The following is a 25,186-nucleotide window of genomic DNA, read 5'->3' as shown; positions in this document are numbered from 1 at the left end:
ACATGGACAAGGGTGGTCCCGTGGATATAGTGTACATGGACCTTCAGAAAGCCTCAACAAAGTCCCTCACCAACTGTTCTTATGCAAACTAAGCAGTCATGGGAGAAGCAGAAAGGTCCTCTAATTGATCAGTAACTAGTTAAAAGACAGGAAACAAAGGACAGAAATAGTCAGTTTTCACAATGGGAGAGGTAAATAGTGATGTCCCCCAAGGATCTGTACTGGGACCAGTGCTGTTCAACCTATTAATGAATGATCTGGAAAAAAGGGGTAAACAGCGAGGTGGCAAAATTTGCAGATGATACAAAATTACTCAGAATAGTCAAGTCCAAGGCAGACTTTGAATAGTTCCAGAGAGATCTCATAAAACTGGCTGACTGAGCAGCAAAATGGCAGATAAAATTCAATGTTGATAAATGAAAAGTACCGCACACTGGAAAACATAACATCAACTATACATACAAAATTATGGGAACTAAATTAGCTGCTACCATTCTGGAAAGAGATTTTGGAGTCCTTGTGGATAGTTATCTGAAAACATCTGCTCAATGTAAAGTGGAAGTCAAAAAAAGCTAACAGAATATTAGGAACCATGAAGAAAGGGTAGATAATATAAATCCATGGTATTCCAGGGTACTCCCATATCTTGAATACTACATGCAATTCTGGCCACCCCATCTCAAAAACGATATATTAGAATTGGAAAAGGTACAGAGAAGGGCAACAAAAATTATTAAGGGCATGGAACAGCTTCAATATGAGGAGAGATTAAAAAGACTGGGACTGTTTATCTTACAAAAGAGACGACTAAGAAGGGATATGATAGAGGTCTATAAAATTGTCAATGGTGTGGAGAAAATGAACAAGGAAGTGTTATTTACTACTTCACATAACACAGAAATCAGGCTTCACCCAATGAAATTAAAAGGCAGCAGGAACAAAAGGAATTACTGCTTCACACAATGCAGTCAATCTGTGGAACTCATTGCCAGGTGATGTTGTGAAGGCCAAAATGATAACAGGATTAAAAAAAGAATGAGATAAGATCGTAGAGAATAGATCCATCAATGGCTATTAGCCAAGATAGGCAGGGATGCAACCCCATGTTCTGAGTGTCCCTAGCCCCTGATTGCAAGAAGCTGAGAGTGGATGACAGTCGACGAATCACTCGATGACTGCCTATTCTATTCACTCCCTCTAACACAACTGGCATTGGCCATTGTAAGAAGACAGGATACTGGAAAAGGTGGACAATTGGTCTGACCCAGTATGGCTGTTCTTAGGTTCTGATGTTATGTTCAAATCCCTCTTGAAGATCTACTCCTACCATGATGTTTACAAGAAATTAGCCAATTCAGTAACGGCAAGTATGGGCGTACATGGGGATAGTTTACATATCTAATTAAAAAAAACACCTTGATTTATCAATATTGTATCATCAAATCATGACCAGTCATCATTGGTAACTTGTATCCCTTTTCCCCTACACTTTCTACATTTCATCTTGTTAGACTATAAAGTTTTCCAGGCAGAGACTGCATCCTGCTTTAGATGTAAATCACAATATAAGATAACCACCACACTATACTTCCCTGGGCTCAGTGGCTGTCTCTCATCCTGAAGCCAAGCTGCACTTTCAAGCTCCATTTGATTATTAACAGCAAAGCAGACGAAGAGGCATGACAGAATAACCCAGAGAGTGGAAATTAGAAGCAAAAATGAAATCAACGAACCCCATGTTTTCCGCTGCCACAGTATGTTCAGGACGAGAGGCTCCCCTGTCATTATTTCATTACAGCAATTTCAACACTTGCTCCTGCTAAGTTATTAAAAAAACATTTAAATCATTTTCCTCATCACAGGCACAACAAACTCTCTCATTACCCAAACGTGGAGCAGCGCCAAATTATATGGTGAGAAAATTTGCTTTAAAACCCCCCCCCCCCAACATAACACACACATGTACATCCATAAATGAAAGAGCAAATAGTTCAGAAAGAAAGGCAGGTGATTTGCTGGAATTGTGGCTCTTTGAGTGTATTGCCACTGCAAATCCCACCTCACTGTGAAACTGAGCATTTGGGTGAGAGTCTATACAAGGACCTTGTGACGGCAGGCTCAGCTCCACTAATGGGGTGCCAGAGGCTACCACACAATTTTACTCCTCACCCTGTAATAAACCCCAGGGACTGGTGAATCTGTTCATTTGTTTTCCCATTTAAATAAAACCGATTTCTTATAACCAAGGGACCAAAACTATTTATCTGAGTCATTCAGTTGGATCTCTACTGTCCCTGGGCGTCAAGGCTCAAGATTCTGTGCAACACCCTTTGTCTATCACCAGATTTCCATGCCATGCCCAGTAAAGCATGTAAAGAGTACTTGTGATGGGGGATTTAGCAAACTAGTGGACGGAGGCTTTCTTTTACATGCGAAGAGGCAGGAATCTGACACACACAACTCTGCCAAGGCCATGACAAAAAGGGAGAAATTCTGATTCCCCAGGGGCCTCAAGTTACCATCATAATGCTCTACTCCACATCACCTGGTGTTGGAGCTTGAGTGGTAAATAGCATACGTACTTTGGAAGGGTCTCCCTGCCAGTGCAGATCTGGCAGCATTGACAGCCCTGATGCTCCTCCCCTTTGATAATGTATCATCAATTCCATCTTCAGATATAGAATGTAGGCATTACTCTAGCCTCAGATTGATCGAGGGGTTTGTACCTTTTTAGTTCCATTAGTCCGATTCCTTTTCATCACCTATGAAATGTTGTCAGACTGAGACTGGTGATCGGCAAAACAAATGCGAAGCTACTGATAAATGTTTTTCGTCTTTCCGAGGCTCGATTATTTATGTTCAGGAGCAATTCCTCCTGCTACATCTAGAATGGAGCTTATTCAGGATGCAGCAGCTCACATCATTCCAGACACACATACCCTTGTCTGAGCATATTACTGCTGTTTTAAACTCTTGGCTTTGGCTCCCCGTCAAATCACATTTTGCTCTGAAAGTTCTTTTCCTCTCCTTCAAGGTCCTAAACGTCTGTGGTTCATTCACCTGCCAGTTCTCTGTTTGTCTTTTGTTCTGTTTCTGGCCAATTATTAAGGTCAGAATTAGCAGGATATTTTGTTTTCTCTGGCTGTAAACTTTGATTCACTGGGAGCCAGGATACTTGGCAACTATGCACCCCAGCTATGGAATGTAGTGCCTAAGGAAATAAAAAGATGGGCTGTCCGTGTCATTGGTTCAAGACCAGGACAAGGAAATACACACATAGGTACACATAATCAGTTCACTTCAATTAAATGAGACTTTATTGCCATGATAAGCTGTACAAACGTTGCCAGAGGTGTGGTGTTGTTGTTGGTGTGTGTGTGTCTTTGTGTGTGTGTTTTTTTTAAAAACCCTCAGGTATCTGCTAGATAATTAAGATCCACCCACAGCTGGACTATGTAATATGTGGGGTTTGATTCCATGTGGCCATTTATCAGCAGGACCCCTTCCTGATCTAACAACAGATTGCTACGTTGGATGCTGCCATCTCTTTCTCTCTCTCTCATGCTAATTATAGGTTATAACTGTCCAAAAATGCTGATTATTTTATTACTGGAGGCCCTGGCATTATTGTGAAGGATCTGACATAAATATAAGGTATAGTGATTGCTGTAGTCCAGGAAGGTGCGAGAGCTTCACCATGCCCATAAATGTTCAACACTGCGTTGTGCAGGGACGTTTCTTAGAGGCAATGTGGTCGAGTGGTTTAAATGGGCAATGATAATTAGGAAGCCTGGGATTTATCCCCAGCTCTGCCACTGCCCTCCTCTGTGTCCTTGGGTAATCTCAAATTCTGTCTCTTAAATCCCCCCATCTGTAAAATGGGAATAACAACACTTACCTACCTTTCTAAAGTAATTTAAGATCCTCAGATGGAAAGCACTATATGTATGTTTGAAGTATTATCACTCACTGTTTTATGCCTCTTGCTCGTACTGAGTTTATGCACTGGAGCCTGAATTTGGGGCATGTGCCATCTGATTCTATGCAAACTCCTACATTTCCTTTCATCACACAGAGCATGTCCCTAGGCCCATGAACACAAATTCTTTAAGAAAAAACTACAAAAATCAGTCCAAATATAGCAAGGATATATTAAAAGAAACCACACCAAAGTTCAAAATATAATCTATCAAGCAAAAGCCTGACTGTACAGATTTTACACCATGATAACATTACACCAGATTTTACGGATGGACTTTAGACCATTCCCTAAGGTCATCAGACTAATGCCCAGAGCCAAAGTCCCTCCACTGAACACCCTGCTAAAAGCCCCAGATGTTCAGCTCTAGGGAATGACAAGAGCGCCAGCTAATTTCAGATATTTTGGCAATGTGCCCAAGTAAACTGGTAGCTTCTCAAGTAGTGACAATAGGACTCAAAACATTTAGAGATCAACCCTTTGAAATGCACCCAGAAAAGAACATGGAGACAGTTCGGTGCATTGACTTAAAATGCTCCCTTAATACACACAATTCTCTACAATTCTGATGCTTCCAAGTGATTAGCACATGTAGAGTGCATTGCAATATTCCAGGCTGAAGGTCACACAAGCACAAATAATTGCAACACTGTCCACATCTGAGAGATATGATCGCAAACTTCAAGACAAATGAAGATGAAAGAGAGAAATTTCTGTCTGTCACAGTCACCTAGAACTCTGCGAGCAGTCAAGATTCCAGAAACAAACCCAAGGAAGTGATCTCTGCTGACAAAGTGGGCAAGCCAGCTCAGTCATGGGCAAAGATACGATCCCTGGTTAGAGTGATTCGTTAGACTTTTGGGGGCCCAGAAGCTGCTGGAGAAATTTGATGCAGATCACTTTGCTTCCCTTAAGTATGACATGAAATGAGAGAGCAGGAGCAAACACGAAATACAGCTGTTTAAACCAAAGACATGCTTTTTGGCTTGTCATGCTCATTTCCTTTTTCACACAGTTCCCCACATCACATATTTGGGGAGAGATTTTCAAAGGCATAAACAGGGCAATTAGACAGCTAACTCCCGCTGATTATCACTAGAAAATGGCTTGTCCGGTGAGCTCAGAGTGTTATGATTCACTCCTTCATAGGATCACAGAATATCACGGTTGGAAGGGACCTCAGGAGGTCATCTAGTCCAACCCCCTGCTCAAAGCAGGACCAATCCCCAATTTTTGGCCCAGATCCCTAAAATGGTCCCCTCAAGGATTGAACTCACAACCCCTGGGTTTAGCAGGCCAACGCTCAAACCACTGAGCTATCCCTCCCCCCAAAAAGGTACATAGCAGAGGATGGTTGCAACAACAGATACATTAAAATCTATGCCAAATTGTTTTTTCTTTTAATTACATGGGACACAAGCAGTTATTCAGGCTGAAGTTATTCATACAAACAGGAATCTGATGCAACTGTGCATACAATCCTTTTTTGCCCTTTAAGCTTAAAAGGACTATCTTGAGTCATTATTTAGAGTTAATAGGATAGATCTCATCTCATTTGCACTGGTGTAAATCCAGTGTACCTCCATTGACTTCAAGGTCAACTGAGATCAGAATCTAATATATTGTCTTTAAGACTCGGATACGCTTTAATTCTCTCTACCTTTTACAGGAACTACAATCCACGGTAAGTTAACAGAACACTGCACTGGGCAGGATTCTGATCTTTTTATATCAGTTTTACATGGCTTTAACTCCCTTGACTCCAGTGAGATTTTTTCAGGTTTATAGAAGCATGAGATTCACAGATTTTAAAGCTAGAAGGGACCATTCTGATTCATACCTTCTGTATAATGTTGGTTTCAGAGTAGCAGCCATGTTAGTCTGTATCCGCAAAAAGAACAGGAGTACTTGTGGCACCTTAGAGACTAACAAATTTATTAGAGAATAAGCTTTCGTGGGCTACAGCCCACTTCATCGGCTGCATAGAATGGAACATATAGTAAGAAGATATATATATATATATATATACACACACACACACACACACATATATATACACACACACACACACACACAGACGTACAGAGAAGGTGGAAGTTTCCATACAAACTGTAAGAGGCTAATTGATGATGCATGGCAACTTCCACTTTCTCTGTAAGTCTGTATATATATATATCTTCTTACTATATGTTCCATGCGATGAAGTGGGCTGTAGCCCACGAAAGCTTATGCTCTAATAAATTTGTTAGTCTCTAAGGTGCCACAAGTACTCCTGTTCTTTTTGTATAATGTTGGACAGAGCATTTCACCCAGTGATTCCTACATCAAGCCCATAATGATCAGAATCAAGCCCATCATGCATGGTAATACATGACAATTTCACAACGTCAACTTGGGGCAACACTGGAAAATATCTTTTATCACAAAAGCAGATCGTTTTGCAAAAATTACCATTCTGACAGGCTCTTCTGTGCGTGAGAGAGAATCAGTAATTTTTAAGTGAAAAGGTCTATTTACAGATTAGTAACGAAAGGGGAAACTTTAAATTTATTGCCTTCTCTGAATTGTTTCGGATGTAATTTAGAACATTATTAACCTTTAAACTGCTAGCAAAAAGTTTATACACTTTCGTAAGAACCTTTATATTCCCCAAAGGGGAAAAAAATCCATAATGCAGAAATGAATACTCTGATCACAGCACTTGAGGGTCTATTTTCCTGCTTTCTATTCTGCAATTGACAAATCCACTTCTTCAAAACGGTGGCAGCCTTTCTGCCCTCGCTCCAAGGAACGCACCTTGTCAGGAAGGGGCGGGTCCTGACGTAAAGCAGCTTCTTTACCTTTTCCATTTAACAATAGATTAATCTCTCTTTTGTTCTCTGCAAGAGGTAGATGTCACATTTTGAAATATGCTTTTACAACAGGTATAATTAAATGTCTAATAGGAGGGATGGCGCAGGAATTAGCGGTGGGTCCTTTACAACTCGAAAAGGCTAGCACATGGTTTCTTTTCCCCCCACTACACATCTGCAATTACATTCCACTGTGAATAATGTAATTATAAAAATGGAATTAAAAATGAGTGTGTTGTAAAAGGATTAGTTCCTTTGAGCATTTGAACATTTCAAAAGGAGAATGGATTAATGCTGACAATTCAATAAATTAGCCATCAATTATTTAAAACACAGTGGCTTTTCTGATTGGAAAAACATTTCAAAAACTAGAAATTATAATGTGATTCTTTCTGAGCGAAATGGTCCCAGACTTCAAAACACAGAAAAAAGAATGCACGCTAATGTAAATGTGACTTTCCAATGAGCCTAACAGCAATGTAGGAAAATTTATTCTCTGCATCGTATCTTGGGGTCCTTTATAAAAAGTGTATCACAACTATATGTTTGTAGTGTTGTAGTCATGTTGCTCCTAGGATACGAGAGAAAATAGGTAGGTGAGGTAATATCTTTTACTGGACCAACTTCTGTTGGTTGAAGGGACAAGCTTTTGAGCTTCACAAAGCTCTTCTTCGGGTCTGGGGAAGGTAACCAGAGTATCTGAGCAAAATATAAATTGGGACAGATTCTTACAACATAAGGGGGTGTAGCGAGGCGATGACTCACCAGTGCGGCGCCTACTGCTGGTTGTCTCAGGAATTAGCTCTTCCAGCCTGGAGCGCCCTCTGCAGGCTGGTGTCTGGCCTGCTGCTGGCCCCCGTGTTCCTCCCAGACCCTGGTGCCCCTTTACCTTGGGATGCTGATTCCTGGCAGTGCCCCCACACTCTGGGTCTCCCCACCCAGAGGAACCTCTAACCCTCTATCCCCACCTTGCCTGAGTGGCTACTGCCAGTCATCCTCTAGCCCCCACTCACTGGGGCAGACTGCAGTCTGTCATGGCCACTCATCATTGGCAAAGGGGGTTTGGACCAGCTGCCTCTGCCTAACCCCAGGCTACACCTCTGTAGCCTCAGTACCTGCTTTGGGCCTTATCCGAAGTCTCAGCCTGGGGAGTTGCCAGGTTGGAGCTCCCCAGCTCCTCTTGCCTGTCCACAGCACTACTCTACTCAGGTACCCTGCTCAGCTCCCAGGCAGCCAGATCCTTCTCTCTCCACAGCTAGAGAGAGACTGACTGCTCCTGGCTCACAGCCCTTTCAAAGGGCCAGCTGTGGCTGCTTCCCCAATCAGCCAAGGCTTTTCTCTCAGCCCCAGCCCTCTCCAAGGGCTGGCTTTAACCCTTTCCGGGCCAGAGCGGGGTGACCGCCCCGCTACAAGGGGGTTCACACAGGCTGCAGGAGACCACTTAAAATGAAGAGGGCAATTAAGACTTAGCAGGCAGTAGGTGTGCTACAAATTGTTGGAATGAGCTATAAAATCAGTGTCTTTATTGACACCACGGTTTTTAGTGACTAGCAGAGTTATGAATATAAGTTCTCCAGCTCATTTTTGAAGGCACAGTGCAGATTTCCTTTGAGGGCAAAGTCTGAGAGGTCAGATATGGAGTGATGGCTTTGGGAAAAATGTTTGCCCATGGGTGATACAGTGTTTTTGCCTTTTATTATTTTTCTCTGTGAGTTCATTCAAGATAGTAGTGATTGTCTGGCTTCACCCACATAGTTGTTGGAGTATTTGATACCCTGGATGAGGTACACCATATGTTGTGATCGACATGTGGAGGATCTATGGGTAGGGCTCTGTGTGTGTGTCATGGAAGTCGCGGAAGTTATGGATTCCGTGACTTTCCATGACCTCCGTGACTTCTGCAGCGGCCAGTGTGGTTAACCCTTGGGCTTCCCAAGCAGCTGGCCCTGAGGCCAGCTGCTCAGGTGGCCCCAGAGACAGCCACACTGGCAGCTGCCGGAGTGGCTCTGCAGCCAGCTGCTGCTTGGGCAGCACCTGACAGCTGGCCCCAGGGATCGCCAGAACAGCAGTCAATGCGGCTGGCCCTGGGGACCGCCAGAGCAAAAGTCCTGGGGACAGCTGGAGCAGCTGCTGCTCGGCGGCCCCCAGCAGCAAGCAGCGGGGCCATGGCCCATGGGATGGATGCTGCTCACCTCCCCCTAGCAGTGGCTCCCCCACAGGACTGCCCCTCAGCAACACTTCCCCTCCCCCCGCCCCCCCCCCACAAGATTTAGTCAGGGGGTATTTACGGTATAAATCATGGACAGGTCACAGGCCGTGAATTTTTGTTTATTGCCCATGACCTGTCTTTGACTTTTACTAAAAATACCCATGACTAGACTGTAGCCTTACCTATGGGTCTTGCTCATTGTAGCAGTGGAGATATGTCTTGCAGGTTTTGCATCTGTTGTTCTGGCAGGGACTGGTGCCATTTTGAGTAGGTGTGTCCTGGACTATGGGGAGTTTACTCTTGACTATGAACATAATGAGGCTGGGGGGTTGTTTGAAGGCCAGAAGAGAGGGTTCGGGAAAGATTTATTTCAGGATGTGGTCCCCCATCAAGTATAGGTTGTAATTGTTTGACGATACCCTGTATGTATTCCTGTGTGGGGTGGTAGGTGACAACTAGGAGTGTGCTGAGAGAGGTTTTTTTTTTTTTCTTTATTGAAGTAGGTTCTCCCAGGGTATTTGGGTGGCCTGTTCCACAATGTGACCTACTTCTCTGGGGGAGTGTCCTTGTTTAGTAAAGGCAGTTTTAAGTGTGCTTTGGTGTGTATCCCAGACTTTCTCTTTGGAGAAAATTCTGTGGTATCTGAGTGCCTGGCAGTAGATAACAGATTTCTTGGTGTGTCTGGAGTGGTTGGTGGATCTGTGAAGGTACGTATGGTGATTGGTCAGGTTTTTAGATATAGTCGTTCGTAAGGTTCCATTGTTGAAGCTGTTCATGGTGTCCGGGAAACTGATGCTCGGGTGGAGTTTTCTAGAGCGAGTTTGATAGATAGGGGTGTGGTTGTTGAATTTGTGCTGCAAATCTTTGTTCAGGTTGTCTGTCATGACGATGAAAATATCATCCATGTATGTCAGGTATATTGTTGGTTTTGTGGCGCATTTTTCCAGAAATTCTTCCTTGAGATGGCCCATAAAGAGGCTGACATATTGGGGAGCCATCCTAGCACGCACGGATGTTCTCAAGGTTTGGACAAAGTGTTTGATGTTAAATGTGAAGATGTGGTGGATGAGGATGAAATGGATGAGTTTGGTGATGTGTTTAGGGTGGATTTCCAAACCCTATACGTTATCTTGTAAGTATTTGAGGTGGACAGCAATGCTATCATGGTGAGGGATGTTGGTGAATAGGGAGGTGACATCCATGGTGGCAAGGATAGTGTTCTGGAGGAAGTTTTGATGTTGCGGCACTTCTGGAGGAAGTTGCTAGGATCTTGGAGGAAGCTGGCCTTTTGTGTGGTGAGTGATTTGAGGATGGTTTCTATGAGTCCCAATATTCCTTCCATAAGAGTGCCATGGCCAGATATGATTGGTCTGCCTTGGTTCCCTTGTTTGTGTATCTTGGGAAGCCGGGAGAAGGTCCTGTGGTGGGTTTGTGGGGGATGAGATTGTAGGGTTTTTCTTGCAATAGTTTGAGAAAGGATTTCATGCATGACCTGTCTATTGGGGTCTTCCTTGAATTCTCTAATAGGGATTCAGAGAGTTGTCTATTGGCTTTGTTGACGTAGTCATTACGATTAAGGACTACAATGGCACCCCCTTTGTCTGCTGGTTTGATCGCTATTTGGTGGTTGGATTTCAGGGACTATTTAGCTGTCCTCTTGGTGGTAGAGATTGTGGTGGATCTAATGTTCGTTGAGGATCTCACAGTCAATATTTTTCCTGAAGCAATCGATGTAATGATCCAGTGTGAGGGTTTGTCCTATTGGGGTGTCCAGTCACATGATTCCTTTTGCTTATGACTGTTGATAGGGATTTGGTAGTTGTGTGTGGTATCGTCTTTGTTGTGAAAAAATTCCTTGCGGCAGAGTTGGTGGAAGAATTCTTCTAGTTCTCCACATGTTAGCATGGTATCAGATTCTATGGTGGGGCAGCAGTTTAGTCCTTTGGAGACTACAAATACTTCTGAGTTAGCTTTGATAGGTTAATGATATTGGGGAGTCATGTAGCGTCCATGTGGTGGGTCCTAGTGTTGTTGCTTCTCCTAGAAGTGACGTTCTATGGAGTTCTTGCAGTTATAAACACACTTAAAATATGGACTCTCCACCAGAGAAGTCGATTGCATCATGGAAAGGGCCACCCAAATACTCCAGGAAAACCTGTTTCAATGCAGACAAAAAAAACTTCGCTGACTGCACACCCCTAGTTTTCACCTACCACCCCCCACAGAACATTTACAGGGTATGATCAAACAATTACTTGATGGGAACCACATCCTGAAAAAAATCTTTCCCAAACCCCCTCTTCTGGCCTTCAAACAACCCTCCAACCTCACCAACTTAATCATCAGAAGCAAGTTCCCCACAGACCAGGATGCAACAACTGAAAACAGTGACGAACGCTGCCCAGAACAACAGATGCAAAACCTTCAGACATACCACCACTGCCATGATGATCTATACCCTCCACGACACACTTTTTAAGATTTACATCTCCTACTCATGCCTATCACAATGTATGACGCATCTCATCAAGTGCATCAAATACCTCACCAACAACGGTGTGGGTGAAACTATGTTCTCTAATGAATTCACACAGAAAAATGATAAAAGACAAAAATATCATATAACCTGTGAGAAAATACTTTTCTCAATGTGATCACTCCATATCTGACCTCTTAGTCCTTGTCCTCAAAGGAAACCAGCACAATGCCTTCAAAAGATGAGCATGGGAATTTCATAACTCTGATAGACATTAAAAGCTTGTCGCTAAAAGTCAGTGTGTGTGAACGCTCTCTATCGGTATTTTGTTGGCACTTTACTTCAAGCGCTCCTGCTGACAAAGCCACGTTCACACTGCCACTTGCGTTAGCAAAACTTGTGTCTTTCGTGTGGGGGGGGAGGGGCTTTTTTAAGTACCCGCGAAAGACAAAAGTTTTGTCGACAACGTCGCAGTGTAGACTTACCCTCAGACACTGTGGCTACTTTCCTCAGACCTGAAGAAGAGCTCTGTGGAGCTCGAAAACTTGTCCCTTCCACCAACAGAAATTGGACCAATAAAATGTATTACTTCACCCACCTTGTCTCTCTTACGTCACACTATATAGCATTATAAATTGGACTTGGGATTCACATTCTAAATTAGACTTGGGAGTCACAAAGCGTACTAATTCTGCAAACAGAAGAGGCCAGGGCAACAGAGCATTTCCGCGTTGCCATGATACAGAGTATTAACTTTGGGTTAATCAGTGCACAGAAAGTCCAAAAAATGCTACAGAGCCGCAAGTATGAGTGCCAATTAAGCTTTCCTAGCAAAAATGGGGGTAAGCAAGAAAACTCTAGAGTCTTTCTGGTCACAGAATGATGTGTTTCGTTTGAGTGCAGTTTATTAGCATTTGCCTTTGTAGTTATTTGTAAGTGAATGCTAAGGGCATTCTGGACACTGCAGATATGGACATCCATCAAAGAAAAAGCCACAGCTAAACCGAAACATCAGATTAAAAATGAAAAAGTATATAAGAAAAAAAGGGAGCTGTAAGGATGGATATATGTGGTGGGGATTATTGATGCAGTTCTAACTAAAATCCCACATGCACTTTTCAAAAGATCAGTGCCAGCACTGATGATCAGTTAACGAGAAGGCCCGATCTTCCTCTGCATCCCAAACGGCAAGGCCCTTGTGTATTTAACGAAGTAACAAATAAAATGCACAATCTTCAAATAAATACGAGCACGGCCAAGCCAAATGGCTTCTACGATGGACATAAGACGACGGCAGCCATTGCTGACACCAACCATGTGGGCTCAGCGGAGGAGGCAAAATGAAGATTTATGAGTGCAATATTTATCCTGTGAAGGCAGCCTGTCTGTGCTGTTTTACTAATTAAAATAATCAATCAATGCCTATGTCCAAGGCTGGGGCAGATGAAAAGTTGGGGATAAACCAAATGTCAAAAGCAACTCCTAGAAAAGCCAGAATGTGAGAAAAAATAAATAAAACGACTTATGAGGACGTTTTAGTGCTTTTACTGGTCTAGTGATTGCTCAATGCATTGCCACTAAAAACAGCCGCTCAATCTGTGGTGAGAATGTATATTGTAACTGCTGCTGCAGCAAAGTCCTCATTAAGGGCTTAATCCTGCAATGTACTGAGTCCTCGTCAAGGCCCAATCAAGTCAGCGGGAGCTGGTGGTGCTCAGCATCTCAGGAGTGTTTCATACCTTACTGATTAAGCTCCACAGTCTCCATCCTTAAGCTGTTGTGCATATTAAACTCCCACCAATTTCCAGTGAAGCCAAAGATAATGGTGTACACGCAATCGCTACAGGATCACAAAGGTACAACCATATAAATAGACCTGGGAAGGATCCAGAGGAAAATGCATGTAGAGTTTCTCTAGCTGTTCTAGAAGGGAATATCAACAGGCTAGAGAAAGGCTGGAGTAACCCTCCCCCAGTCCAGTGACCCGCCCCTCCCACCCCTCAGTGACTGCACCTATGAAGCAGAGACCTTAAAAAAGCAGAAATGGGGGTGGGGGAGAGGATGGTAGTGACAGTTGATAGACTTGCTCTGCTATAACTGACAATGAGGTGCTAAATTTGTAGGCCAAAGAAGAGGGTGATGGCTTTTTTTTTTCTTTTTTTTTTTCGCAAAGCCATCTCTGATGCGTGACAAGTGGAGTGACACTCCCTCTGCTTTGGTTACTGTCTCCAGTTATGAGATGAATTATCAGAGAAACAAGAGAGCCTCAAAATTCACCCAGACGCAGTCCTCCCTTCATGCTCATACTAGCTCCTAGGGTAACCTCACAGATTTAGCACTTTTGCTACTCCCTAACCACAGCCGTTCCTGCTGGTTTCAGGTCTGGAATCCAGTCATTTCCCCCTTCTTGACTGACTGCTGAACATCCTAAGCAGCACTGAAAACTGAAGATGCCTTTGATAGCGAGTAAAGTCAAATATGTTTCAAAAAAGTCAGCTCTTGAAAGATCAGATTGACAGAGTGCTAATGAAGTTCAGTCCCTGTCAGCAGATGTGTCATAAACCATTACCTCTCTCCTGCTTATTCACCAAGCAGTCCTGCAGCAGAAAGATCAAAACAGACAGCAACCAATCAACACCCTAAAACATCCCCTGAAAATGCAAAGGTTGACCCTGTTCCAATCAAGGTTTGCAGAACACCGAAAGCCAAGGAAACTGTTCTTTTCCAACTCGAGGAAGTCAGATCCAAACTATGTTTAAATTAATGATAAAGACCCGACTCAAACCCACAAAGTTAAGGTCGAGAATCTGGGCTGATACCGTAAATTGTGCCATCATAAAAAAATTGCAAACATACTTAATGCCATCAATTCATTTTAAAGTACTAGTATGAGGCACCTAGAAACCAAACTGGTTAGTGCACTATAAAATACACAGATTTAGAGAGAGAGAGAAATCATGTCTGTGGGGTTAGAAAAAGAACCTACAGATAGCAAATTTAATAAATGCTAAGTTGCATTTTCACGTTGTCACCTGTAAAGTGGGGATAATGATACTGATTTCTTTTGTACAGTGCTTTGAGATCTATCGATGAAAAGCCCTATAAAAGACCTAGGTATGATTATATTACTATTATCATTAATAGTGCTGGAATAATTTAAATCAGAAATCCAGACACCACAACATCCTCTACATGGGGCAACATATTAATACCATTTGGAAACTTACGCTAGTGCAGAATGCGGTCACCTGCTTATTAAGTGCAGCTTCAAACACACTGCACAGGTGTTACAAATGCTACACTGGTGGTAAGTTTTACAGTTCCATACAAGCGCCTTGGGTTTAATTATGCACTTCATGAAAATTAAAATAAATAAAATAAATATGTGAAATAAATTAAGAAGCTTCTTAAATGATAGGATACCAGTTAGATTGGGTAAGCAAATATTTAGAGAATTCATAGAATCGTAGGCCTGGACGGGACGTTGAGAGGTTATCTAGTCCAGTCCCCTGCACTCAAGGCAGGACTAAGTAGTATCGAGACCAGTGGTGGGCAACCTGTGGCCTGTTAGGGTAATCCGCTGGCGGGCTGCAAAACAGTTTGTTTACATTGACCGTCTGCAGGCACGACTGCCCGCAGATTCCAGTGGCCATGGTTGTTGTTCCTGGCCAATGGGAGCTGCGGGAACTGGTGGCCAGCACATCCCTGTGGCCCACTGACTGTTACTTATCATATTAGTATCTTCTAGGTGTTTGCAAATTGATTGCTTGGTTATTTGCTCGATTATCTTTCCAGGTACCGAAGTTAAGCTGACTGGTCCGTAATTCCCCGGGGTTGTCTTTATTTTCCTTTTTACAGGTAGGTACTATATTTGCCCTTTTCCAGTCCTCTGGAATCTCTCCTGTCTTTCACGACCTTTCGAAAATATTCAAAAATGGCTCAGACATCTTCTCAGTCAGTTCCTTGAGTATTCTAGGATGTATTTCATCAGGTCCTGGTGCCTTGTAGACACCTAACTTGTCTCAGTAATTTTTAACTTGTTCTTTCCCTATTTTAGCCTCTGAACTACCTCAGTTTCACTGCCTTTCACTATGTTTGATGTCCAAGTGCTACTAACCTTTTTGGTGAAAAAAAAAAACAAAAAAAGTCATTCAGCACTTCTGCCATTTCTACATTTTCTGTCCCTGGTTGCCTACCCTGTCCTTGGTCTTCCTCTTGCTTCTAATAAATTTGTAGAATGTCTTCTTGTTACCCTTAATGTCTCTAGCTAGTTTAATCCTGTTTTGTGCCTTGGTCTTTTTATTTTTGTCCCTAAATACTTGTGTTATTTGGTTATATTCATCCTTTGTAATTTGACCTAGTTTCCACTCTTTGTGGGATGCTTTTTTGAGTTTCAGATCACTGAAGATTTCCCGGGTAAGCCAGAGTGGTCTCTTGCCATACTTCTTATCATAGAATCATAGAATATAAGGGTTGGAAAGGACCTCAGGAGGTCATCTAGCCCAACCCCCTGCTCAAAGCAGGACCAATCCCCAACTAAATCATCCCAGCCAGGGCTTTGTCAAGCCTGACCATAAAAACTTCTAAGGAAGGAGATTCCACCACCTCCCTAGGTAATGCATTCCAGTGTTTCACCACCCTCCTAGTGAAAAAGTTTTTCCTAATATCCAACCTAAACCTCCCCCACTGCAACTTGAGACCATTATTCCTTGTTCTGTCATCTGCTACCACTGAGAACAGTCTAGATCCATCCTCTTTGGAACCCCCTTTCAGGTAGTTGAAAGCAGCTATCAAATCCCCCCTCATTCTTCTCTTGCACAGACTAAACAATCCCAGTTCCCACAGCCTCTCCTCATAAGTCATGTGATCCAGTCCCCTAATCATTTTTGTTGCCCTCCGCTGGACGTTTTCCAATTTTTCCACATCCTTCTTGTAGTGTGAGGCCCAAAACTGGACCCAGTACTCCAGATGAGGCCTCACCAATGTCAAATAGAGGGGAACGATCACGTCCCTTGATCTGCTGGCAATGCCCCTACTTATACGTCCCAAAATGTCATTGGCCTTCTTGGCAACAAGGGCACACTGTTGACTCATATCCAGCTTCTCGTCCACTGTAACCCCTAGGTCCTTTTCTGCCGAACTGCTGCTTAGCCATTCGGTCCCTAGTCTGTAGCGGTGCATGAGATTCTTCCGTCCTAAGTGCAGGACTCTGCACTTGTCCTTGTTGAACCTCATCAGATTTCTTTTGGCCCAATCCTCCATTTTGTCTAGGGCCCTCTGTATCCTATCCCTTCCCTCCAGCGTATCTACCTCTCCTCCCAGTTTAGTGTCATCTGCAAACTTGCTGAGGGTACAATCCACACCATCCTCCAGATCACTTATGAAGATATTGAATAAAACCGGCCCCAGGACCGACCCCTGGGGCACTCCACTTGATACCGGCTGCCCACTAGACATAGAGCCATTGATCACTACCCGTTGAGCCCGACAATCTAGCCAACTTTCTATCCACCTTATAGTCCATTCATCCAGCCCATACTACTTTAACTTGCTGGCAAGAATACTGTGGGAGACCATGTCAAAAACTTTGCTAAAGTCAAGGAACACCACGTCCGCCGCTTTCCCCTCATCCACAGGGCCAGTTATCTCGTCATAGAAGGCAATTAGATTAGTCAGGCATGACTTGCCCTTGGTGAATCCATGCTGACTGTTCCTGATCACTTTCCTCTCCTCTAAGTGCTTCGGAATTGATTCCTTGAGGACCTGCTCCATGATTTTTCCAGGGACTGAGGTGAGGCTGACTGGCCTGTAGTTCCCAGGATCCTCCTTCTTCCCTTTTTTAAAGATGGGCACTACATTAGCCTTTTTCCAGTCGTCCGGGACTTCCCCCGATCGCCATGAGTTTTCAAAGATAATGGCCAATGGCTCTGTAATCACATCTGCCAACTCCTTTCGCACTCTCGGATGCTGGGCATCCGGCCTCATGGACTTGTGCATGTCCAGCTTTTCTAAATAGTCCCGAACCACTTCTTTCTCCACAGAGGGCTGGTCACCTCCTCCCCATGCTGTGCTGCCCAGTGCAGCAGTCTGGGAGCTGACCTTGTTCGTGAAGACAGAGGCAAAAAAAGCATTGAGTACATTAGCTTTTTCCACATCCTCTGTCACTAGGTTGCCACCCTCATTCAGTAAGGGGCCCACACTTTCCTTGGCTTTCTTCTTATTGCTAACATACCTGAAGAAACCCTTCTTGTTACTCTTAACATCCCTCGCTAGCTGCAACTCCAGGTGTGATTTAGCTTTCCTGATTTCATTCCTACATGCCCGAGCAATATTTATATACTCATCCCTGGTCCTTTGTCCAATCTTCCACTTCTTTTAAGCTTCTTTTTTGTGTTTAAGATCAGCAAGGATTTCACTGTGAAGCCAAGCTGGTCGCCTGCCATATTTACTATTCTTTCTACACATCAGGATGGTTTGTCCCTGTAACCTCAATAAGGATTCTTTAAAATACAGCCAGCTCTCCTGGACTCCTTTCCCCCTCATGTCATTCTGCCCATCAGTTCCCTGAGGGAGTCAAAGTCTGCTTTTCTGAAGTCCAGGGTCCGTATTCTGCTGCTCTCCTTTCTTCCCTGTGTCAGGATCCTGAACTCGACCCTCTCATGCTCACTGCCTTCCAGGTTCCCATCCACTTTTGCTTCCCTTACTAATTCTTCCCGGTTTGTGAGCAGCGGGACAAGAAGAGCTCTGCCCCTAGTTGGTTCCTCCAGCACTTGCACCAGGAAATTGTCCCCTACACTTTCCAAAAATGTCCTGGATTGTCTGTGCACTGCTGTATTGCTCTCCCAGCAGATATCAGGGTGATTGAAGTCTCCCATGAGAACCAGGGCCTGCGATCTAGTAACTTCTGTGAGTTGCCAGAAGAAAGCCTCGTCCACCTCATCCCCCTGGTCCGGTGGTCTATTGCAGACTCCCACCACGACATCACCCTTGTTGCTCACACTTCTAAACTTAATCCAGAGACTCTCAGGTTTTTCTGCAGCTTCATACCAGAGCTCTGAGCAGTTCTACTGCTCTCTTACATACTATGCAACTCCCCCACCTTTTCTGCCCTGCCTGTCCTTCCTGAACAGTTGATATCCATCCATGACAGTACTCCAGCCATGTGAGTTATCCCACCAAGTTTCTGTTATTCCAATCACATCATAATTCCTTGACTGTGCCAGGACTTCCAGTTCTCCCTGCTTGTTTCCCAGGCTTCTTGCATTTGTGTATAGGCACTTGAGATAACTCGCTGATCCTCCCTCTTTCTCAGTATGAGGCAGGAGCCCTCCCCTCTCACGCGCTCCTGCTCGTGCTTCCTCCCGGTATTCCACTTCCCCACTTACCTCAGGGCTTTGGTCTCCTTCCCCCGGTGAATCTAGTTTAAAGCCCTCCTCACTAGGTTAGCCAGCCTGCTTGTGAAGATGCTATTCCCTCTCTTCGTTAGGTGGAGCTTGTCTCTGCCTAGCACTCCTCCTTCTTGGAACACCATCCCATGGTCAAAGAATCCAAAGCCTTCTCTCCGACACCACCTGCGTAGCCATTTGTTGACTTCCACAATTTGACGGTCTCTACCCAGGCCTTTTCCTTCCACAGGGAGGATGGACGAGAACACCACTTGCACCTCAAACTCCTTTATCCTTCTTCCCAAAGCCATGTAGTCTGCAGTGAGCTGCTCAAGGTCATTCTTGGCAGTATCATTGGTGCCCACGTGGAGAAGCAGGAAGAGGTAGCGATCCGAGGGCTTGATGAGTCTCGGCAGTCTCTCCGTCACATCGTGAATCTTAGCTCCTGGCAAGCAGCAGACTTCTCGGTTTTCCCGGTCGGGGCGGCAGATAGATGACTCCGTCTCCCTGAGGAGAGAGTCCCTGACCACCACCACCCGCCTCCTTCTCTTGGGAGCGGTGGTCGTGGAACCCCCAACCCTAGGACAGTGCATCTCATGCCTTCCAATCGGCGGAGTCTCCCTCTGTTCCCTTCCCTTAGATGTATCATCTAGTCCACTCTCCGCATTAGTACCTATCTTTCTTACGCAGTGGGATAGTTTGCTCTTGTGCCCTTAATAATGTCTCTTTGAAAAACTGCCAACTCTCTTGAACTGTTTTTCCCTGTAGACTTGCTTCCCATGGGATCTTACCTACCAGCTTTGTGAGTTTGTTAAAGCCTGCATTCTTGAAATCCATTATCTTTATTGTGCTGTTTTCCCTCCCACCATTCTTTAGAATCATGAACTCTACTATTTCATGATCACTTTCACCTAAGCTGCCCTCCACTTTCAAATTCTCAACCAGTTCCTCCCTATTTGTCAAAATCAAATCTAGAACAGCTATCTCCTAGCAGCTTTCACCACCTTCTGAAATAAAAAAATTGTTTCCAATACATTCCAAGAACTTGTTGGCTAATCTATGCCCTACTATATTATTTTCCCAACAGATGTCTGGGTAGGTGAAGTCCCCTATCACCACCAAGTCCTGTGCTTTGGATGATTTTGTAATTAGAAATTATTAGAAATGAGATGGGCACATTGGTAATCTCTTTGACTCATAAATTCAAATCTTTCTGGGGCTGGAATTGGCCAAAAGTTATTACCATGTGACACACATTTGGTGGCCTAAATAAAATAAGATGGTGGTGGAACCTAGGTAGCTAATCAAGTATCTCTAGACATTTCGTTAACTGGCAATCTCATGATGAGAGTCAGGACTGAACGGACAATAGAGACGGACCTCTAGATTCATTCCTACTTCTGTCCGCTTTTGGTCAAGTTTGAAGCACATTAGTGGGATGGTTTGAAGAAGCTAGAAGCTAAGACTACTGTTATGGAGGCGTGGGCGGGGGTGGGGGGCGGGAGGCAAGAGGGGGAGGGGAATGTTCCTATACTGGGGATAAAGAAAATAATTCAGCATGATGGCATGCCATGCCAGTATGTCCACATAAATCCTTATGAACTTGTCAACTCAATCCGTTCTCCCATCTATGCTTTACTGAATATGCGTGTGAACTTGTTTTTTTAAAATAAAACAAATCAATTGTAACATTTTGCCTTAAACTAGCAATAGCATTTAGACCATGCTGTGGTCACATGATCTGTCTCAATGCAGAGCATAAATGCTTCCAGAAGAGATAGCAGTATGTTGAGGGAGCAAGAATCAGTGTAAAGAAGTACTCAAGTGAATAGGAAGATTCTCCATTGAGAGGGAATTTTGTCTAGTGGTTCAAACAGGAGACTGGGAACTGGACTCCTGGATTCTATTTACAGCTCTGCCACTGCTCAAAATGTGACCTTGAACATATTTCAACCGCTTGGTGTCTTAGTTCTCCCATCTGCAAAAATGGATGCCACCTGCCACAGAGGGTGTAACTATTTGTAAAGCACTTTGATATTCTTGATGCACCGTGTCATTGTAAAATATTATTAGAAATTATTGATTAGAATCACAGGTGCTTCCTCAAAGGTTATGTTCACCCTCAAAACCAAGAAATTCAATTGACCAGCCACAGTTGTAGCCTAATAGATTTTGATTACTGCTGCAAGTGGACCTTAAAGAAGACTAATTTGTTTACACTAATAATAAAGAAATCCACTTTGAACCAATGTGTGCAACAACCACCACAGTTGAATGCCACTCACTGCGATCATTCTTCTTATTAACATGCCGTAATTTGACAGGATGAAAACAATGTGCCATTGCTGTTGATAATGTTTCCTCAGGAAAGTCACAAGTGATCCTGGCAGTGACTCAGCTTAGCGTTCGAGATAATCAGTCAGGGCAACGGGTAATTATCTCAAGCAAGTCATTATCCAGCAAGCAGCTGTGCACTCAGATTTCTGAATGAGACTTTAACTAGATTTTCAGCAATCAGCCCTTTGTCAGAAACTTTTATGCCCTGCCATATATGACAAATTATGCTGCTATGATACATGGTAGTAAATGCATATGCCTTAAAGGCCAATTTCAGTCTGGCTTGTATTGTATAGCCCAGGAGTTGTAAAGATCAAACAGCAAGAAACACTTTTCACTGGCATAAACTGTGAAACACGTTTGAAACTGCATTTCCAAAGTCATTGTTGGTAGTGGCCACCTTGCTGAAAAGATCTATCATTTTTGATGTTGACAGCATGGGAACAGGATACAAGAAGTTGTCAAGCTGTTTTCAGCCTGATTTAATACTAATTTAAACAACTGTAGCATGAACGTTAATGCAGAATATTTGACAACAATTTAGTTTTTTGTTCATGACTGTTCTGGCAGTATTAAAAGGGGAGTGATTAACAAAATCTTCCATTTGACTATAGAATAATGGCTAAAAAGTACTTAATGAGGCCCTATTCATAGTTAAGCGCAATATTTTTAATGGCCTACTACAATGTTTTTAGCTTAATCATTGTAGAATTACATCACTAATTTGAGAGGGACATGATGGGTTAGGATGGCAGAAAACCTTTCCCCTACGATGGAGGTCTTTGCTTCAAACATCTCAAGGTGAACTATGCAAAGGGAGTGGATGGTTCTTAATAGTTCTTAAACCAGTTCCTAGTGAATGTGTGTCTACATCATAAAACTACCACCGTGACTAGCCCCTTTGCGTACATTTTCACAGCAACTAGACACCCTTGTCTGGCCTGCGTCAGCCAACTAGGGCTCGTGGGGCTTGGGCTGTGGGGCTGTTTCATTCCTGTGAAGACTTCTGGGCTCAAGCCAGAGCTCGAGCTCTGGGCCCCTCCCACCTCGCAGGGTCCTGTGTCTAGTTACTGTGTAGACATACCCTTTGTGGCAAGCCTCAATAAAGGTACTAAGGATTGACAAATTATAGAAACTGAATGAGAAATCACAATCCAGTCCGTCTCTTCAACCTCAAATGGACCTTAAGCAAATTCACACGGCTTCAGAGGAGGCAGACATATATCGTATCATCTTGCTAAGAATCCAAAACAAATTTGGAAGGTTAACAGCTTTAATGGCCCTGATCCAAAGCCTACACTCTGATATGACCAAATAGAATTATCAGCTCTTGATAAGGTCATCTGCTTGGGCAGACTGATTTGGGTTTCTTATCCATTCTAGAGACTAACCAATTTATTCCGAAAGCTTATGCTCAAATAAATTGGTTAGTCTCTAAGGTGCCACAAGTACTCCTTTTCTTTTTGCGAATACAGACTAACACGGCTGTTACTCTGAAACTTATCCATTCTAATTCTCACAAGCGAGTTGCTGATGTGAAAGAGAAAGAGAAAAAGCAAGATACTCAAGGAATGCCCACAACAATAATCTGCATTTTTTCCTATACAACTCAAATGGATTTGACTGGTGATGCTGTTTCAAGCCATCTAGTCTTGAACTTAAATCACTCTGCCTTGTATTACATCTTTTTATTTCAGTTTTAATACAGTTTTTCTGCCCCTGAAGCCAGTAGACCAGGCTTGAAATGTGATTTTCCACTATCGACTGAAAGTCAAGTCTCAAAGGATTTCATTGCTCACAACCAACCATGTCTATTTCCTCTTTCATTTGGAACCTGTGAAAGTGAGGAACTATTAGTACCGGAGACAGCCATGGGATGAGAAAGCATCATGCAAAACTTCCACCAGTGCAGATACACCTCACTGTTGAACTATACCACACTCTGGCCAACCCAGATCTGCTAATGCTTTTCATGGATTCCAAGTTTCCAAGGCCAGAAGGGACCCTTGGGATCATCTACTCTGACCTGCATAATACAAGCTATAGAACTTCCCCAGAATCATTCCTAGAGCAGATCTTTGGGAACAAAATCCAAACCTGATTTTAAAATTGTCTGTGTTGGAGAACCCACCACAACACTTGGTAAATTGTTCCAATGGTTCATTATTCTTAATTTTAAAAATTTACTTATTTCCAGTCTGAATTTGTCTAGCTTCAATTTTCAGCCATTGGATCATATGATACCTTTCTCTCCTAGATTGAAGAGCCTGTTACTAAATATATGATCCCCATGTAGGTACTTACAGACTATAATAAAGTCACCCCTTAGCCTTCTCTATGTTAAACTGAATTGATTCAGCTCCTTGAGTGTAAAACTATCAGGCAGACATCCAAGGATCACATTAGCCCTTTTGGCCACAGCATTGAAGTAGGAGCTCATGTTCAAATGATTATCCACCATGACTCCCAAATCTTTTTCTGAGTAGCTGCTTCCCTGGATAAAGTCTCATATCCTGTAAAGTCTGGTCGATGTTCTTTGTTCTTCTATGCATACATTTACATTTAGCCGTATTAAAACCCATATTGTTTGCTTGTACCCAGCTTCCCAAGCGAGCCAGATCGCTCTGCATCTGCTTCCTAGTTCTGATCTATAAAAACTCCTACTAGTCTAATGGAAGGTTCTTCACACAACTCTGTTTATGTTTCATGATTCTGCCTTGCAGCTTGCCTGCTATTGCAGTCCTGCTATTACATCTCAGTTCTGATCTGTAACATTTCTGCTATTCCAAAGCTAGGATGAGATTCACCAAAGTTATCTTCAGCTCACGTAAGGATCTGAACTCAGAAGTCCAGAGGTAAAAAGCTACTCCAAAGGTGCCCCTGCTCCCCGTCATTTTCCATATGCTCATTTAACAATCCCGGCTGCTCTTTGGCTGGAACAACGGTATTTTGTGACATTATATATGAGGGACATGTTATTGATAATACATTAGGTCCCCTGGTCTTGCAAATGGAGGCTGGCAGGTGACTGTAAAAGATTCACATTGCAGGGAAGAGAAATCCATGTTAAAAACCTAGGAGTTTGGAGATGTTGTGCTGCCCCAAAATATTCTACTGTGAGGAGGAGAGTTTCCAAAGCAGCTAAGGCAACGTTTCTGAATCTTTTTGAACCAGGGACCGGCTTGCTGCCTTCCTAAACTGTGTCAGGGAGATCTCAGGGACCCACCAGGAGGCTGCCTGCTCCCTTTCTAAACTGTGTCAGGGAAATCTTGGGGACTGGCAAGGAGGCTGCCGTGGACTAGCGCTGGTCCACAGACCAGTGGTTGAGAAACACTGATCTAAGGGACTTGCACGCCTAAATCCCTCTAGGCACTTTTGAAAATCGTTCCCCTGACTCTAGCTTTCATTTGTTTGTGATAGTTTAAATATATTCTAAACTTGTTGGAGATGCAGCTACTCAAATCCATTGTACTTGGATCAATAGACTGGTGGTATTTGTCTTGAAGATCATTAGTATGAATAACAAAACATGAAATACAGACTGCTAGAGACTGTTTTCACAATTAATCTTTTCTAAACTAAAATATAAATTGCAAATACATGACAGTGATACATATTATGTAGGCACTTGGACAGCACTTTTAATCTTCAAAGAACATTTCAAATGCTAGTCAATCCTCAAAATACCCCTGCCATGTGCAGGGGTGCTGGAACAATTTGTATAGTGGGGGTGCTGAGAGCCATCAAACCAAACTGTATACCTTGTATATAATGGAAACTGCTTCAGGTCAGGGGGTGCGGCAGTGTCCGCTGCATCCGTAGTTCCAGCACCTATGGTCATGTGGACAAGTAATAATATGTCCATTTTATAGATGGGATAAGTGAGGAGGAGAAGTTAAATTACTTGAAAACGGCCATGAGAGGAGTCAATATCAGAGCCAGGGTTAG

At 43.3% G+C, this 25,186-nt stretch overlaps 1 protein-coding gene across 2 annotated transcripts in view; it reads right to left on the bottom strand.

Moving 5' to 3' along the window:
* Nucleotides 1-25,186, bottom strand: part of EXOC4 (exocyst complex component 4) — a 576,720-nt gene that overhangs the window by 129,319 nt on the left and 422,215 nt on the right. The window lies entirely within an intron of this gene.

This window comes from Natator depressus, chromosome 1 (assembly GCF_965152275.1).
Source record: "Natator depressus isolate rNatDep1 chromosome 1, rNatDep2.hap1, whole genome shotgun sequence".
Lineage (NCBI taxonomy): Eukaryota > Metazoa > Chordata > Testudines > Cheloniidae > Natator > Natator depressus.
The sequence above is the reverse complement of the archived record's forward strand: the minus strand, read 5'-3'. Positions and strand labels throughout refer to the sequence as shown.